The sequence below is a fragment of the Equus asinus genome, chromosome 9 (genome assembly GCF_041296235.1).
Source record: "Equus asinus isolate D_3611 breed Donkey chromosome 9, EquAss-T2T_v2, whole genome shotgun sequence".
In the NCBI taxonomy this organism is placed as follows: Eukaryota; Metazoa; Chordata; class Mammalia; order Perissodactyla; family Equidae; genus Equus; species Equus asinus.
This window is the reverse complement of record NC_091798.1, coordinates 3,494,023-3,512,682: the sequence shown is the minus strand read 5'-3', so window position 1 is coordinate 3,512,682 and position 18,660 is coordinate 3,494,023. Positions and strand designations below refer to the sequence as shown.

Sequence of the window (18,660 nt, the reverse complement as noted above, 5' to 3'; positions counted from 1 at the left end):
TGATCAGGATTTGAAAGGAGATCATACTAGAAACTGAATACTTGCAGCTTCATAATTCTGCCATATATATTTTTTTAATTCTTGACTTTAGTTAGGCTTTATTTGCTCTTGGTTTTCACCTCTATTATTCATATGATTAAGTATTTATATAAACATAAATGTTACATAAGCAATATGGCATTGTCATTTAAAATATTCAGAGTATTTCTGAAAATACTTCAACAACTAATCTGAAGAAAAGGGGATCTTGTTCTGCTCATGCATTGTCAATAGTAGAATGCACACAGAAGTGAGTCAGAAATCCTCATTTTGCTATGATTTGTCATAGAATAAAAGCATTATCTTTCAAATGTCACCCAAAGTATTTGAATACTGGTAAAATATGGTCCCACAAGAAAGTGTGTTTACCTGTAATGAAACCCCTGTCTCGGTTCCCCATGTGCTTCATAGCATAGAATAGTGAGAACAATTTCTGGATTCTTACTCATCCTCTTAGACTCCCTGAGGAAATACCCAGCAATTTTTTGATTGTCCCTGAAACATTTGAAAGCTTAACAGAATGCGTTGGGGGTGGGGGGGGGGATTTGTGTTTATTAACAGTCCAGAACAATTTGTATTTACCAGCAAGTGAGTTAGATTTATTTGTTGGCTTGTGTATTACATTCCTACCTTTTACTCTGGATTAACTTTCTTTTTTTCCCCCCATTTTGATGATTAATTTTTATGTCCATGCGGCTAGGCTTAGTACCTAGGTGTTTGATCAGACATCGGTATAGACGTTGCTGTTGTAGGGGAGGAAGATATTTCCTCTACCCTCTCTGGGTTCTTCTGGCTGGAGAATGAATTAGATTCACATGAGACAGAATAACAGGAGAAAATTAAACAAAGCTTTATAACATGTATACATGGGAGAAGCTCAGGCAAGCTGAGCAACTCACCAAAATGGCTGAAGCCACCACCTTAAATATCATCTTCAGCTAAAGACAAAGGAAGATGTTGGGAGTGGGGGAGAGTCAGTTACAGGAGGTTACCAGACAAGTACAGTAAACAAAAGATTATTATGCAGATTTAAGTCCTTGCCTTCTGCATTGATTAAGAGTTTCTAGAGGGGCTGGCCCCGTGGCCAAGTAGTTAAGTTCACGCGCTCCGCTGCAGCCAGCCCAGTGTTTCGTTGGTTCAAATCCTGGGCATGGACATGGCACTGCTCATCAAACCATGCTGAGGCAATGCCCCACATGCCACAACTAGAAGGAGGAACAATGAAGAATATACAACTATGTACCAGGGAGCTTTGGGGAGAAAAAGGAAAAAATAAAATCTTTAAAAAAAAAAAGAGTTTCTAGAGATAAGATCATCCCCCCTTCTTCCTGGTACAGAGAGGGAGACACATTTACAGATGGAGATTTCCTTTACAATGTAATTGTTTCTTAACAAAGGGTAAGTAAACTCTGCTTTTCAGAGTTTCTTTCCTGTCTGCAGTTTATTAAAAGTAACCAGTCCCAAATAATCCTCATGCCAAAGAGACATATCTTAGGGTGGCCAATTCCCATTCCCCACATTGTGAAGATATTTTTTAGATGTGATTAAGTTTTAAATTGGTAGATTTAAGCACAGTTAATTCTCCCCCAGGATGTTTCACATGTGACTGAAATGTCCTTTTTACAATAGTCATGAGACTGCTCTGTCAGCGCAGCGATTGATGGACACAGCAGGTAATAGCTCTGCTGTCTCGGTGGACACAGCAGGGTGGCAGGTCTGTTGTCTCGAGCTGGGTGGCCACAGGTGAGCACAGCAATCACTCTTAACCATGCCATTTGCAACAACATGGGTAATGGGAGCAGATTAGTGGTTACCAGAGGGGTAGGGTGTGTGTGTGTGTGGGGGGGGAGGGCAAAAGGGGCAAAGGGGCATATATGCATGGTGATGGATAAAAACTAGACTATTGGTGGTGAACATGCCACAGTTTATACAGAAACTGATATATAATAGCTTACACTTGAAGTTTACACAATTTTATAAGCCAATATGGCCTCAATAAAATAATTAAACAAAAAAATAATCTAGGACACCTACCAATCCCTAAAGCCTAGATTTTTAATGTACTCAAGTTTCCTCCATCTCCCCAGGGCACAAATAGCCAGTGAGATTCCATTCCATACTGTGTAGACCAGCCTGTGTACACTACTGGCTTGTTCTTAACTCCACCTCTCTCTTTTCTTTTTTCTTTCTCTTCTTTTATCTTTTCACCTCTCTTCTTCCCTCTGATCTCCTTTCCCCTTTCCTTTTGTCCACCTCCCTTGCCCCCTCTCTCATTCTCTTTCTTCTTTATTTTATTCATCAAATATATATTAACACTTATTATATATGGGGCCCTATATCAGGCAACAGGAACACTATGTTAGAGTTTATGGTTGAATAGAGAGGTGAATATTAATAAAATGTTCACAAATTGTGATGTCTTCTATAAAGGTAAAGAAAAGAGAGATATAATAGTAGGTTCCAGAGACCTGGTCTGATCTAGAGTGTTTGAGAACACATTCTTAGTTTTAAAATTATATCTGAGAGGTAAGTTGAATTTACTAACTTACTCCCCTTTTCTCTTTTCTGTTTCATTTCTGACAGAGAAATCTCCTCATCTGCCAGTTGCTGACACATATGGCCCAATGTATTGTTTTTATACCTTCTTGCTATGCTACAATTTTCCCAATAATCAATAAAGATTCCCTGAAACTAGGTTTTGGACATGTATTTAACATTTAACAAGTCTAAAGATGTTATCAGTGAAAAGTTGACCTTGAAACTCCCCCATTGACTGGTGCCCCCATGGACATCTGTCTCCCTTGCCCTTCTTGCACATCCCCTGATTTGGGGCTGGCCTCCTCTGGAAACCCAGACTGGACTCAATCTCTCTGGCTTCCCCATCATTGTTTCTCTTCCTGTTAATTTTTCACTAAGTGAAACAAATCAAAAATCTTATTAAAGAAAATTTCCAATGTCACTGATGTACTTACTATATTCTAAGGCAACAAAGTATATTTTAATCATAGTTTTAGTAGCAAGGTATGATTTAAATCAATTTTACCTGATAAAGCTGAATGCTGGCAAGGGTGTGGAGAAAATAGAAATTCTAATTCAATGTTACTGACACTAAAATTTGGAGGATTTATTGGCAGTGTCTACCAAGATTTTAAATGTACATGCTTCTGTACCCAGCAGATCCTCTCCAGGACATACTTGTACAAATTTTGCAAAGATGAATATAGGAGAATGTTCACTGCTTCTCTTCTATAAAAATTTAAAACAACCTAAAGGCCCACCACTGGGGACTTGAGAAATAAATAGTTCGATCATACACAAAGAATCTTGCTGCCAATAAAAGTAATGAGATAAATCAGTATGGACTGACATGGAAAGGTGTTCACAATATATTGTTAAGTGGAAAAAAATCAAAGTATAGGACGATGTAGGAATATGATACTATTCCTGAAAAAAAATTACAAATAGCAGCTCTGAAAGAATAAGTGAATACTAGCCATCTCTGGGTGGTAGGATATCTGGGTACATTCATTTCCCAATGCATCACCTCTGTAATGTTTGAACTTTCATAATGAGCATGTATTATTTTGTTAAATAAGTAATCGTGGCTCTATAATATTATTATATATTAACTTACAGTGGAGTTTTCCCCCTCCTATTCCCTACCTTTTGTTTGAGCAGTTTCTGTCCTTCATTTCCTCAAGGAATGTGACAGAAAATTTTAAAAAATCCTCTCCAGTCTTTCTGGCTTTTGCCTTTAGGGGAAGAGATGTTATTATGTGCATAAACAAAATGTTTTATTCAGCAGCAGTAGGAATGCAGAGTCTTCTTCATCCTAGGAAAAGATGCAACCTGACTGAGGTGAGAAAGGAGAGAGATCCTGAGAAGCCATCAGAGGAGAAAGACATCTTTTAACATCCTAGAGCAGAAATAACCCACACACTGTTCGCAGTAGATAGACCCAACAGGAGTAGGGGCCCAGCGTTGCAGGCCTTTTGATTTTTTCCTTCTTCTCCCCAAAACCTGCCAGTATATAGTTGTATATTCTAGGTATAGGTGCTTCTTGGTTGTGCTGTGTGGGACGCTGTCTCAGCATGGCTTGATGAGCAGTGCCATGTCCGTGGCCAGGATCTGAACTGATGAAACCCTGGGCTGCAGAAGCAGAACACACAAACTTAACCACTTGGCCAAAGGGCTGGCCCCCTCTTTTGATTTTTTACATCAAAGCTTAAGTTAAAAACTCTTAAGTTTTAATTGGCTCAATTGTGCAGGTCAATCTAAGTGTGCCTAAATACATTTGGGCTGCTATAACAAAATATCATAGACTGGGTGGCTTATAAAAAACAGAAGCATTTCTCACAGTTCTGGAGGCTGGGAAGTCTAAGATCAAAGCACCAGAAGATTCAGTGTTTGGAGAACTCTCACTTCCTGGTTCATTGTCATCTTCTCACTGTGTCCTCACACAGTGAAATGGGTAAGGGAGCTCTCTGGGACCTCTTTTTTAAAGGGACTAATCCCATTCAATAGCACTCCATCCTCATGACCTAACCACCTCCCGAAGGCCCCAGCTCCAAATACCATCATTTGGAGGTTAGGTTTTCAACATATGAATTTGGGAGAAGGACATAAACATTCAGTCCACTGCAGTACCTATGAGTTAAATCCAACCTACAGGCCACACGTGTGTGAACTGATCAAGGAGGAAGTGGCAGCCTCATGTGTTCCAAACATTAGCCAAGAAACAGGAGCTGTGAACATCTCTCTCCACAGGTGCCAGAGTAGACCAGGACCACATCCTCCTTCCCACCCTGATACCCTGCTTAAGGCCCAGAACCATAGATGTTGGATTAAAGAAGAGAGATGAGGGAACAAGAAACCCAAGAAGACCTGATGTGATGCTTTTTATCTGCTAGTATAGGTGAATAGAGCCCAGAGTCATAAATGAAATTGGGTAAGAAAAGAAATAATCATTAATAATACATTATTTTTTGTAACCCTTGTAGCAAAAACAGGTGCTCTGCCCAGCCCCCTGAGGAGCCAGCTTTTTCTTAAGAACCACAGCCCTGGGGCTTTTTCTGTTGCCTGACCACCACCATCATGGGTCACATTCATGCTCCTGGGAAGGGCTTGTCCCAGTAGGCTCTGTCCTTCTGCCACAGAATCCCCACCTGGCTTCAGTTGATGTCTGATGACACAAAAGGGTAGATCTACAAACTGGCCAGTAAATGCCTGACTCCCTCACAAATTGATATGGTCCTGAGAAACTCACATGGCACTGAACAAGTATGTTTTGTGACAGACAAAAAAATCTTGAGAATTGTTAAGTACAAAGGACTCAAGTTCTTAATTTAAGACAGCTGTTGCAGTTTGAAAGCATCTTGAGAGGAACAGAAAGGATAAGGGTGCTAAATTCCATCTGATTCTGATTGAGAGCCATATTCATCCATTGGCTAGATATTATAAGACTAGATGAGTCCTCTCCTTCAATTGGAAATATGAGTCATCCACTGCCCCTGCCCTGGTTGCATAAATTTGTCTATGTACTCAAGCAACAAATCATTGTTTAACTAGAAAAAAAAGAGAACCACAACCCTGGGCTGGCTTTGCCTGACTGCTCCTGCTATCTCTTCCCACCAGCCTGCATACATGGTTCTTTCTCTTCCTGCCGAGCCCATGCCAGGAATCCTCAGTTCCCCATCTTCCACCACTGTCATCAGGACACAAAAGAAAGTTAGGCCCATGTAACTGGGGTTGTTAGTCAGAGTCAGAGGGAAGCACTTATATTTCTGAGATTGTGAGAAAAATGAGTTTCTGGAATACCAAGCTGTAACCTGGAACAAAGAGAAACAATGTAATAAGGAGGGTTTTGTTTCTTCAGTGCAGTGAATAGTATAAATTCACCATAGTAAGTCTGTTACCGAACCTGAAGTGAGTTCGCTCACCCATTGCCCAGCAAGCCAATCTCTGACACCAGGGGTGGTGGAAGAAAGTAGGAATTTTACTTTTGCACAGTGCTGAGCAAAGAGAGAGGGCAGCTAATGCTGAAATCCCAAACTCCCTGAAAAGCTAAAAAGAAGGGGTTTTATTTGGGGTTTTAGGTAGGGGAGGGGAGCATATGGGCTTGCTGGTTGGAGCTTTCCCACCAGCCTGCCTTTGGCCTTGAGACACTTGCAGAGAGGAGGGAGCTCATGACCTTGCTGGTCAGCAGCTTTCCCACCAGCCTGTATCTCTTTGCGGGATGAGATAGTCCAGGTGCTTGTCCTTGACGGTGTCTGTCTCCATGGAGGATAGTGGATTCTGGAGCCAGGAAGCCAGAGAGTAAGCAGGGAATGAGTGTTTTGGTTTTAACCCCATATATGCTGGGTTTAATGTGGGGAAACTGATATCAGGGTCGGTATCAAGTCATGTCATGAGGGCTGGCCTGGAAAACTAAACCAACTCTTGATTTAAAAAATGAGATACTGGGGGGTCTGACCCCATGGCCGAGTGGTTAAGTTCCTGCACTCTGCTTCAGTGGCCCATGGTTTCACCAGTTCAGATCCTGGGTGCCAACCTAGCACTGCTCACCAAGCCATGCTGAGGTGGAGTCTCACATAGCACAACTGGAAGGACATAAAACTATAATATACAACTATGTACTGGAGGGCTTTGGGGAGAAGAAGAAAAAACAATAAGAAGATTGGCCATAGATGTTATCTCAGGTGCCAATCTTTAAAAAAAATTTTCATTAAAAAATGAAGTATTGTGGAGAGGCATTTTGAGGTCCACTAACCTACAATCAAACCTCAGGTTCTCTTCACCACTGTCCTCTCTTCCATCTCTATTTTCTCTTCCTTACTTTGCCCATTAATTCTTACAGCTTCAGTTTGTACCTCTACACAGATGAGTCAAAGCCTAGACTCAAGTGCAACTTCTCTTCTGAGCACCAGACACACTTTCTGCAGCCTGGGGTGTGTCCCAGCCTGGGATCTCCAGAATGTTTCCCAGACACTTATGGGAATTTTAATAAGGAATTCCCTGGAGATTGGGGGTGAGAAAAAGGAGGAGAAATGAAGGCAGGTACCTGAGGGGTACTATAGATATTAAACCAATTTGCTATTTTTCCTGTTTAACTTGAGGGGTGACTGAGAGGTCTCAAGGATTTGTGAACTTGTTTTCCAGAGGATTTATGAGCTTGTTTTGCAGAAGAAAGAGAATATCTTTGGAGAGGTCGTGATCACTGAATGGCTAGCTCTCAGCAGCCCTGGAAGCCCGGAAGTCAGATTGCCCAGGGACTAATTGGGAATGACTCATTTGTTTCCCCAAAGCTCCTCCTGCCAAGTCCCTTAGCTCCATAAAACCCTCCTGTTTCTGTTCCTAGGGAGCTAGTTTGAGGGAACCCAGGCTCCCACCACTCTTTTTGACAATTCAAATAAATCTTTCTCCACTTCTAAGCACCAATGTCTCACTGTTGGCTTCCTGTGCATCAGGCACACAAATGAGATTAAGAGGTTCATTATCAATTTTGGCAAACCAGTCAGGAGTCTTGTGCCTATGGCTGGACGGCCCTGGTGAGGGTTCCAGTGGTTGGTGGTTCCCAGGAGCTGTGGGAAAGACTTTGCCTGGGGGATGTCCCCTCCTGCTCCTCCCTCCATGCCAGTATCTGCCACTCTAGGTGCAATGCACCCTTGGACTGGAGAAACACTTTGGACTTCGGTCGTTGTGTGTGAGTATGTATTTGTCTTATATGTGAGTCTGTTGTCAGTTGAGTTGCCATGACATGTGCAGTCGTGAATTCCCTATCTCTCCATTTGCTTTTTGTGTGAGTGATTTATTGGAAAGGAGAGTCTATCATTTGGGAGAGATCCAGGGTTTTCTTGGACTTCACCTTCTGTTTTTGTCATGCAGGAGTAGATTTTGCATTTGCTTGGTGAGTCAATACAACATTCCCAGTTGTCAGTCTCTGTATCTCCACTTGCATTTTGAGTGTGTGAAAGCAGACCCCCTCTTTTGGGAAAGATCCAGGGGATTGTTGTACTTTACCTTTTGTTTTTGACCTACAGGAGTCAGGTTTGTCTTTGTGTGGGTGTGTTTGTCTTTTGTGTGTGTGCTTGTTGGTTTGATTGAAATGGGCATGTCTTCAGAGTTATTGGTAGTGGCAGTGGCCCAGAGGGGAAGGCAGTGTGGATGGGAAAGTGGTGAGGAGGGCAGAGAAGGGCAGCCCAGTGCTCCCTGCCCTGTCATGGTGGTGATGGGAGGGGTGGCCTGAGGGCAGGCGGGCTCCTCTATGCTCAGCCAAGCCTGGCTCAGCCCAGGGGCCATGAGCAGCAGTGGTGGTGACAGTGGTAGGAGAGGTTGGGTGCCCAGTCACTTTGCTGTAGGCTGCACATCAGGCTGGGGTGGAAAGAAATATGTCCCTGGGTCAGAATTTCACAGGCCTGATGAGAGGGCTGTGCTGGAAACTAACACTGAATGGAATCCCAATAACCCTGTCAAATAAAAGTGGCAAGCAATAGGATATATTGGAATATATGAGGAAGCTATTTTGGTGTAAACCTAATTCGGCCTGACCTTGTCTTTCCAAAAGGGTCTGACCGAGGCCGTTGAGCATGCATTGTATATCTGCTTTAGAGATTCCCCATGGCAAGAGCAAAAGGCCCTTGAGATAAAGGTGCAACTTCCCTCCCCCTCCCAACACTGGCGTCTCCTTAAGGATTAAGCATCTTTCCTTAGGCTAGGAACTGATTGCTGCGCTCACCTGTGACCACCCAGCTGGAGACAATAGACTTGCCTCCTGCTACTCCCACCAAGATAGCAGACTCTCTACCTGCTGTGTCCATCAAGTGCTGTGCAGACAGGGCAATCTTGTGACTATTGTGGGAGGGACATTTCAATCATATGTGAAACACCCTCTTTGAGGGTATATAACTGCCCTATGTACCCCCACTTCTTTGGAGTGCTCTGTTCCTTTGTGGAAAGACTCTCCTGGGTTATAATCCTCAGATTTCAGCTCAGAATAAACTCACCCAAATTTTCATTTATAAATTGGTTATGGATTATTTTTGTCGACAACCCTGATGATCAAGAAAGGCAAGGATATTTTTGGAGTCTGCTTTTGAAAGCCACACAAATAGTAAGCCAGCCACCTATTAACTGGTCTAAATTAGGAACAGTCCAACAAGGCCCTGAGGACAATCCCTCTGTCTTTCTTTCCAGAGGCTATGGGACTGCCTTGGTCTATATACCCTGAGGCCCAGGGAAGTACAGTTAATACCTATTGTTGGGGCCCAGGGCAGACCACCCCAAAGTATCCCACAATGGCATATTGATTATTTTGAATTGAAGTTACTTGTGAAGCTAAAAGGGCTTTGTTGACAAAAATAATCCATAACCAATCTATAAATGAAAATTTGGGTGAGTTTATTCTGAGCTGAAATCTGAGGACCATGGCCCAGGGCCTTTCTTCCTGAAGGAAGAAAGGGCACCAAAGAAGTGGGGTGCACAGAGTGGTTATATACCCCCAGAGAGGATGTTTCACATAGGATTAAAATGTCCCTTTTACAATAGTCGAGAGACTGCTCTGTTGGCACAGCGATTGATGGAAATAGCAGGTAGGTCTGCTGTCTCAGTGAACACAGCAGGGTGGCAGTCTGTTGTCTCCAGCTGAGTGGTCACAGGTGAGTGCAGCAATCAGTTTCTATCCTAAGGAAAGATGCTTAATCTTTAAGGAAATGCCAACGTTGGGAGGGGGAGGGAAGTTGCACCTTTTTCTTGTGGGGACCTAGAAATGGCCACCCCAAGATATGTCTCTTTGGCATGAGGATTATTTGAGGCTGATTGCTTTTGATAAATTGGGATGGGGAAGGAGGCTCTGAGGAGTGGAACTTGCTTGCCCTTTGTTAGGAGACATTTACATTGTAAAGGAACTCTCCATCTGTAAAGATATCTCCCTCTGTACCAGGAAGAAGAAAGGGACCTTCTCTCTAGAAACTCTTGATCAATGCCAAAGGCAAGGACTTAAATCTGCCTTTTGTTTACTGTACTTGTGTGGTAATCTCCCATGATTGACTCCCCCCTCCCAGCATTGGCATTTCTTTAAGGATTAAACATCTTTCCTTGGGCTAGGAACTGATTGCTGCGCTCACCTGTGACCACCCAGCTCAAGACAATAGACTTGCCTCCTGCCATGTCCATCAAGCGCTGTGCAGACAGGGCAATCTTGTGACTATTGTGAGAGGGACATTTCAATCATATGTGAAACACCCTGTTTGGGGGTATATAACCACTCTGTGCACCCCACTTCTTTGGTACCCTTTCTTCCTTCAGGAAGAAAGGCCCTGGGCCATGGTCTTCATAAAGCTTTGTTTAATTTTCTCTTGCTATTCTGTCTCATGTGAATTTAATCCATTCTCTGGCCAGATGAACCCACATTAGGTAGAGGAAAAGTCTTCCTCCCCTACAATCTCAAGGGCCTTTGTTCTTGTCATAGGAAATGTATATACAATGCATGCTCAATGGCCACAGTCAGGCCCTTTTGGAAAAAACAAAGTCAGGCCGAATTAGGTTTATACCAAATGGCTTCCTCATATACTGCAATATATCCTATTGCCATTTTTATTTGTCATTTTCCCCTTTTGATCTCTAATCTTTCGATAGAAAGCATTTATGATCAAATATTGTCCCTCGGTGCCAGGGTGGTTGCTGCCTGCCCTGGGTCCATCATGTCCTTCGGTGCTAGGCTTTTATCTCATTTATTTGCCTAGTCGTCCACGTTGGGGGGAAATGGTGGACAAGCATAGAGTTATATATATTAACAGAGGAAGCTTTTCATATGTCATGTAATTTCCAATTAATTTTAGATTGTTGCACAAACATTGTATATGTGCTTTTCTATGACACTTAACATTTACATTGTATATGATTCTAGACAAGTACAGTAACAATAATAATTCAACATATTTGAAAGGATTAGTCTGAAATGAATTCTTAGTCATAGTGCCAATCAGGAACGGAAATTTGTCCAGGGTTATGAGACAGATCGACCATCTCAAGCCATCAAGCAATCATTACTTTAGTTTGTATGCGGCTCTTACAACACTGAGTAAAGAAAACAACAATTAGTTTGAATATTATGACCAGTACAAGGATTCCAATAAGTAATAGAAATAGGAATTGCAATCCAGATTGAAAAAGGGAACAGATAAGGGAGCCAACCAAACAAATCAAACTGGGTGTGGGATCACTTAAGTCATTCACCCACTTCTTCATGTGCTTTAGCAGAGATGACACATTGGAAGATTCATCATGTATAAAAACACAGCATTCAGTCTGAATGATTGTCTGTGTACCACCTTGGGATGCAGTAAGAATATCTAAAGGCATTCTGTTTTGAAGGACAGCCCTTCTCATTAAAGACATTTCAGTATTTGAATAAGGTTATTCCTGCTTGACTATCATTAAGGGCTTCTTGAGTAAATTTAGTCAGAGCTTCTATATGTAATAATGACATCTTTTAGCCCCAAAGAAGAAGCACATATAGCTGCAAATATAGCCATACCAGTGGAACACTGAATGAGCCCATCTGGCCTTAAAGAGAGGGAGGTTGGCAACAGGTTTTAACTCAGCCTGACTCCTTCCCTGCTTTTAAAGGAAACTCAGGGTGCAGTGTTTTAGCCATCCAGGCAGTAGCCAAGGCCAAAGATTTGTTCCACATAACCATTGAGTTCCATTAGGAGTCACTAGGTAAATGCCTGGCCTTCAAGTCCAGTCTGTTTCAAATTAATCCCTTTCTTTAAGTATGATAGTATTCCAAACAAATTATAAAATAGGTACACAGTTTAAGCATAACAAATGTTTAAATGAGGAGGTAGAAGGTTGGGAATACAGGCCTGGTCCGGAGTCTCGGGACAGCTGTCTACAACAGATGTCATCTTCTTCTCCTCCTGGTTTGGTCCTTTCCAACAGGGCTGCAAACAGTCTTATTTGATGTCTGTTTCAATAAATAAATTCTTCAGATTACAGTCCATGATCCTTAAGTTCTGGGAATTCTCTGTGAAAGAATCAGCTATGAATCTTGCATTTCTTTTAAGCACCACAATAAGACCATGACAACAATGTAATATATCCCTTAAGCAAAGCTTGTTCCTATATTTCTTCATCTAATTGCATAGGCTGTTTTATTATTTCAAAAGGAGACAGCCGATGTTTACAAAAAGTATAGATCTAAGATTAAGGAGCACTAGCACAAGAGCTTTTGGCCGTGAGAGAGTAAATGCTTCTGAAAGCTTGCCAATTAAGTTTTGGTTGTGCCGTTAGTTCTTTTTACCAATCCTGAGGATTGAGGATGGTAAGCACAGTGGAAATGCTGCAATATTTGCCAAACATTACAAATAGATTTGAGTTCCCAGTCACTGTGTAATTGACCCTCTGACACTCCCACTGAGGTCCTTAGTCGCCTAAGGACACCTTTTGGTGAAGGCCAGGAGGAGCAAGTGTCCCTTTTCTTTGGAGCTGAACATGTTCAGTCTCTCATTTCTCTATCAAGCAGTTTGTTCAGACTTTATAAACACAATTCTTTCCAATTTAAAGCCAAATTAAAAAGTTAGCCTTCCCCATTCACTCCCGAGTTCCTCTAGGCTCCTCTGGCCTAGGAACTTCCCTCTATGTTTTTCTCCACCTAGGAAATGTACTGGTACCCCCCAAACCTCTAGTCTTAAGACCTTACCCAGCTCATATAAACTCTTGGACCGTCAACTTAAAGTAAGGAGGTCTGGGTTTCAGGAGAACTCACCAGGGTCACCTGAAGAATGCAGTGATCCGGGGAACTCAATGGGCCCTTATTGGTACCAAATGCAGGTTCAGTGTAGATTCCAGGTGGCCTCCAGTGGGTTTCTCTGAAATCCTGCTGTGACTACACCAAGAACTGTTGACGAAAATAATCCATAACCAATCTGCAAATGATCATTTTGGGAGAGTTTATTCTGAGCTGAAATCTGAGGACCGTGGCCTAGGACCTTTCTTTCCAAAGGAAGAAAGGGCACCGAAGAAGTGGGGTGCACAGAGTGGTTATATACCCCCAAACGGGATGTTTCACATAGGATTGAAATGTCCTTTTTACAATAGTCACGAGACTGCTCTGTCGGCACAGCGATCGATGGAAACAGCAGGTAGGTCTTCTGTCTCAGTGAACACAGCAGGGTGGCAGTCTGTTGTCTCCAGCTGAGTGGTCACAGGTGAGCTGGGTGGTCACAGGTGAGTGCTGCAATCAGTTCCTAGCCTAAGGAAAGGTGCTTAATCTTTAAGGAAATGCCAACATTGGGAGTGGGAGGGAAGTTGCACCTTTATCTCAAGGGCCTTTGTTCTTGCCATAGGAAATGTATATACAATGCATGCTCAACGGCCACAGTCAGGCCCTTTTGGAAAAAACAAAGTCAGGCTGAATTAGGTTTATACCAAATGGCTTCCTCATATACTCCAATATATCCTATTGCTTGCCATTTTTATTTGTCATGCCCCAAACCTAAGTTTTTCTTTGTCCTGTCAATTTTTCACAAATTTATGTTTCTTGGTGTAAAAGATATATATCCTGCCTGTTTTATTCACTCTATGAACATCATTTCTTTATTGTCTCCAAAAGGTATGTAGTAAACTTGGTTTTTTTCCTGTTAATCTTGTCTTGTGTCAATTTTACTATTAGTCCAGCCATAAGAGCCCAAGAACGGAAGAAAGGGGATTTTCCCTGCCCTGACACTATTTCTTATCTCAAAGTGCTCCAGACATCCATAGGAAGCTCCAAAAGTTGGTTATATTTCCTGATGACATAAAAGAGGTACCAGAAAAAGGAGAGACCAAAAGACTTCTGGAGTTCTTGACCTGTGAAATAGGATCAAAACACAGAAGCATTCTTTTCTGTATGTATCAGACTGCCCTGTTATCCCTCTAGGGAAGGACATGTTATCTAAGTTAGGGGCCCCAATGAGCTGGGAACAGAATAGAGATCCAAGCCCCTAAAACTAGGGGAATTAAGCTCATGGCCTTATTGCAAGATACACCAGTACCTGAGAAAGAAGAGGTTCCCCTATAACTGGCCCTGGTGAAATACTACCCCTTGAAGCCAGAAACCATAAGAGGACTCTTTCTTGTAACCAGTAGGCTTTTGAAATAGGGATTGATCAGGAGATTCCCATGGAACACATCCATTTTACGCATTAAAAGGCTGGAAACAGGGGGACATACATTTGTTGAAGACCTTAGGGCTATCAATGCTATAAAGTGCTGGATTTAAAAGATGCTTCTGGATCCTCATCCCCCACCTCTGCCCAGGTGAGTTCTGATCACCCTGCCCTGCCTTCAGCAGGAATTCTGATAGGTTGGTGTGATATTGTGATTTATAATCAGAAATACCTTCATTTCATTTCTGGCACAGAACTCCTAAAACCCTTGTAATTTATGATATAAGAGCCATGGGGCATCTTTTGTTATAACAATTATCTTTGTTCTCAGTTCCTGAAATAACTTCAGAGTAATAAAGGTGAAATGGGTGTCCTTGGTTATCAATAATGAACCCCTTTCAACTACACCTGAATTTATGGAAATAAGGTGACTTTTGGAAAGCCCCTAAGGGGGAGCTGGTAGCCTTGGGAACTGATTGTGTGATTAGAGGGTTGGAACTTTTGGCCCCATCCCCCCCATCTCTCTGAGATGGTGAGAGAGACTGAAGATTGAGTTTAATAGGAGGTTCTGAGAGCTTCTGGGTTGTGAACACGGGGAGACTGGGGGAGAGTGGCATTCCCAGAGAGAGCTTGGGAGCTCCACATCCCTCTCCCACATATCTTGCTCTATGCATCTCTTCCACCTGGCTGCTAAGTAAAGTGTTTTCCTGAGTTTGGTGAGCTGTTCTATCAAAATAGTTTAATCAAATCCAAAGGAGGGGGATCATGGGAACCTCTGGTCTGTGGCCAGTTGGTCAGAAGCACAGGTGACAAACTGGACTAGTAATTGGTATCTAAAATGGAAGGCAAAGAGTAATCTTGTGGATCTCATGTTATCTCTAGGTAGATAGTGTCACAAATATCTAAAAGCACTGTTCAATACTTAGGGTTTGAAGTGTCAGAATCCCAGAGAACCCTGCTCCCAGACAGGAGAGAAGCAACCACTCAAGTTGCGACTCCTACTATCCATCGACAATTGCAGGGATTTTTTTTTAGGAATGAGAGGCTTCTGTCAAATTTGGATACTCAACTTCAGATTAATTTAAAAACCTTTATTTGAGGCCTTAAAGGGAGGAGACCTCCAGCCTTTGATGTGGATACGAGAGTGCCAGAATGTGTTCAATCCTCTCATTCTCTTCTTTCCCCCCTTCCCCTCTGGTAATCACCAATCCAATCTCTGTTGCTGTGTGTTTGTTTGTTGTTGTTTTTATCCTCCACTTAGGAGTGAGATCATACAGTATTTGACTTTCTCCCTCTGAATTATTTCACTTAGCATAATGCACTCAAGTTCCATCCATGTTCTCACAAATTGCCAGATTTCATCATTTTTTTATGACTGAGTAGTATTCCATTGTGTGTATATACCGCATCTTCTTTATCCATTCATCCCTTGATGGGCATCTAGGTTGCTTCCAATTCCTGGCTATTGTGAATGGTGCTGCGATGAACATATGGATACAATTATCTTTATCATTCTTGTTTTCATGTTCTTTGGATAAATACCCAGCAGTCGAATAACTGGATCATATGGTAGATCTATTTTTAAATTTTTGAGGCATCTCCATACTGTTTTCCATAGTGGCTGCACTAGTTTGCATTCCCACCAGCAGTGTATCAGTGTTTCCTTCTCTTCACATCCTCTCCAACACTTATTGTTTTCTGCCTTGTTAATTTTAGCTCTTCTGACCAGAGTGAGGTGATATCTCATTGTAGTTTTGATTTGCATTTCCCTGATAGTTAATGACGTTGAACATCTTTTCATGTGTCTGTTGGCCATCTGCATATCTTCTTTGGAGAAAAGTCTGTTCAGATCTTTTTGCCCATTTTTAAAATTGGATTGTTAGAATTTTTTCTTGAGATGTACAAATTCTTATATTTTGAATATAATACTTTTGATATGAACCCCTTATCTGACATATGGTTTGAAAATATCTTCTCCCAGTTGCTAGATTTGCATTTGGTGATGCTTTCCTTGGCTGTGCAAAGGCTTTTTAGTTTGATGTAGTCCCATTTGTTTATTTTTACTATTGTTTTCCTTGCCTGATCATGCATGATACTTGAAAACATGCTACTAAGACTGATGTTTAAGAGCATACTATGTTTTCTTCCAGAAGTTTAATGGTTCCATGCCTCACATTCAACTCTTAGTCCATTTTGAGTTGACTTTTGTGTGTGGTTTAAGATAATGGTCCACTTTCATTCTTTTGCATGTGGCTGTCCAATTTTCCCAACATCATTTATTGAAGAGACTTTCCTTTCTCCATTGTAGGTTCTTGTCTCCCTTGTTGAAAATTGATTGCCCATAGATGTCTGGCTTTATTTCTGGTATCCTGATTCTGTTCCATTGTACTGTTTGTGTGTCTGTTTTTGTGCCAGTACCATGCTGTTTGGGTGACTAATAGCTTTGTAGTATACTTTGCAATCAGGGAGTGTGATACCTCCACCTTTCTTCTTTTTTCTCAGGATTCCTTTGGCTATTCAGGGGCTTTTTTTGTTCCATGTAAATTTTAGGATTCTTTGCTCAATTTCTAAGAAAAGCGTTGTTGGAAATTTGATGGAGATTGTATTGAATCTGTAGATTGCTTTAGGAAGTATAGACATTTTAACTATATTAATTCTTCCAATCCAAGAGGATTAAATATCTTTTCGTTGCTTTGTGTCTTCCTCAATTTCTTTCAACAATGTTTTGTAGTTTTCAGTGTACAGATCTTTCACCTTTCTGGTTAAGTTTATTCCCAGGTGTTTTATTATTCTTTTGCGATTATAAATGTGATTGTATTCTTAATATCTCTTTCTGCTACTCTGTTGTTAGTGTATAGAAATGCAACTGATTTTCTTTGTTGATTTTGTATCCTGCAAATTGACTGTATTCATTTATTATTTCTAAAAGTTTTTCAGTGGATTCTTTAGGGTTTTATATATATAAAATAATGCCATCTACAAATAGTGACAGTTTTGCTTCTTCCTTCCTAATTTGGATCCCTTTTACTTCTTTTTCTTGCCTGATTGCTCTGGCTAAGTCTTCCAAGACTACGTTAAATAAGAGTGGTGGGAGTGGGCATCCTTGTCTGTTTCCTGTCCTTAGAGGGACTGGTTTCAATTTTTCTCCATTGAGAAAGATATTAGCTGTGGGCTTATCATATATGGCCTTGATTATGTTGAGGTACTTTGCCTTTATACCTATTTTATTCAAAGTTTTTATCATAAATGGATGCTGTATCTTGTCAAATGCTCTCTCTGCATCTATTAAGACGACCGTGGGATTTTTATTCTTCATTTTATTAATGTGGTGTATCATGTTGATTGATTTGTGGATGTTGAACCATCCCTCTTTCCTGGAATAAAGCCCATTTAATCATAGTGTATGGTCTTTTTAATGTATTGCTGTATTTGATTTACTAATATTTTGCTGAGGATTTTTGCGTCAGTGTTCATCAGCAATAACTGCCTGCAATTTTCTTTTTTTGTGTTGTCCTTGTCTGGTTTTGGTATCAGAGTGATGTTGGCTTTGCAGAATGAGTTAAGAAGGTTGCCCTTCTCTTCTATTTTTTGGAAGAGTTTGAGAAGGTTAGGTATTAAGTATTCTTTGACTGTTTGGTAGAATTCAGCAGGGAAGCTGTCTGGTCCTGGACTTTTATTTTTTGGGAGGTTTTTAATTCCTGTTTCAATCTCCCTACTGGTGATTGGTCTATTCAAATTCTCTATTTCTTATTGATTCAGTTTTGGAGGGATGTGAGCTTCTAAGAATTTGTCAATTTCTTCTAGTTTATCCAATTTGGTGGCATATAGGCTTCTGTAGTATCCTCATAATCTTTTGTATTTCTGAGGTGTTCATTGTAATTTCTCCTCTTTCATTTCTGATTTTGTTTATTTGAGACTTCTCTCTATTTTTCTTGGTGAGTCTAACTAAAGGTTTCTCAATTTTTATCTTTTCAAAGAACCAGCTCTTGGTTTCATTGACTTTTTTCCCTATTTTTTCTTAGTCTCCATTTCAGTTATTTCTGCTCTAATTTTTATTATTTACTTCCTTCTACTGATTTTAGGGTTTATTCATTCTTCTTTTTCCAGTTCCTTTAGGTGCACTGTTAGATTGTTTATTTGGGATTTTTCTTGTTTGTTTAGGTAGGCCTGTATTGCTGTAAACTTCCCTGTTAGAACCAATTTTGCTGTATCTGATAGATTTGGGCATGTTGTCTTTTCATCTTGATTTATCTCCAGGTATTTTTTGATTTCTTCATTCACCCAATCGTTGTTCAATAGAATTTTGTTAAATCTTTTGTTTAATCTTGGCTTTTCTGATTTTCTTCCTGTAGTTGATTTCTAGCTTCATACCTTAGTGGTCAGAAAAGATGCTTGGTATTATTTCAGTCTTCTTAAATTTATTTAGACTTGCTTTGTGGCCTAATATGTGATCATTCCTGGGGAATGTTCCATG

At 41.0% G+C, this 18,660-nt stretch overlaps 1 pseudogene; it reads left to right on the top strand.

Annotated features, from left to right (window-relative positions):
* The first annotated feature begins 5,133 nt into the window (after positions 1-5,133).
* LOC106825800 (small ribosomal subunit protein uS15-like) lies at positions 5,134-5,566 on the top strand (annotated as a pseudogene).
* Positions 5,567-18,660: the final 13,094 nt, after the last annotated feature.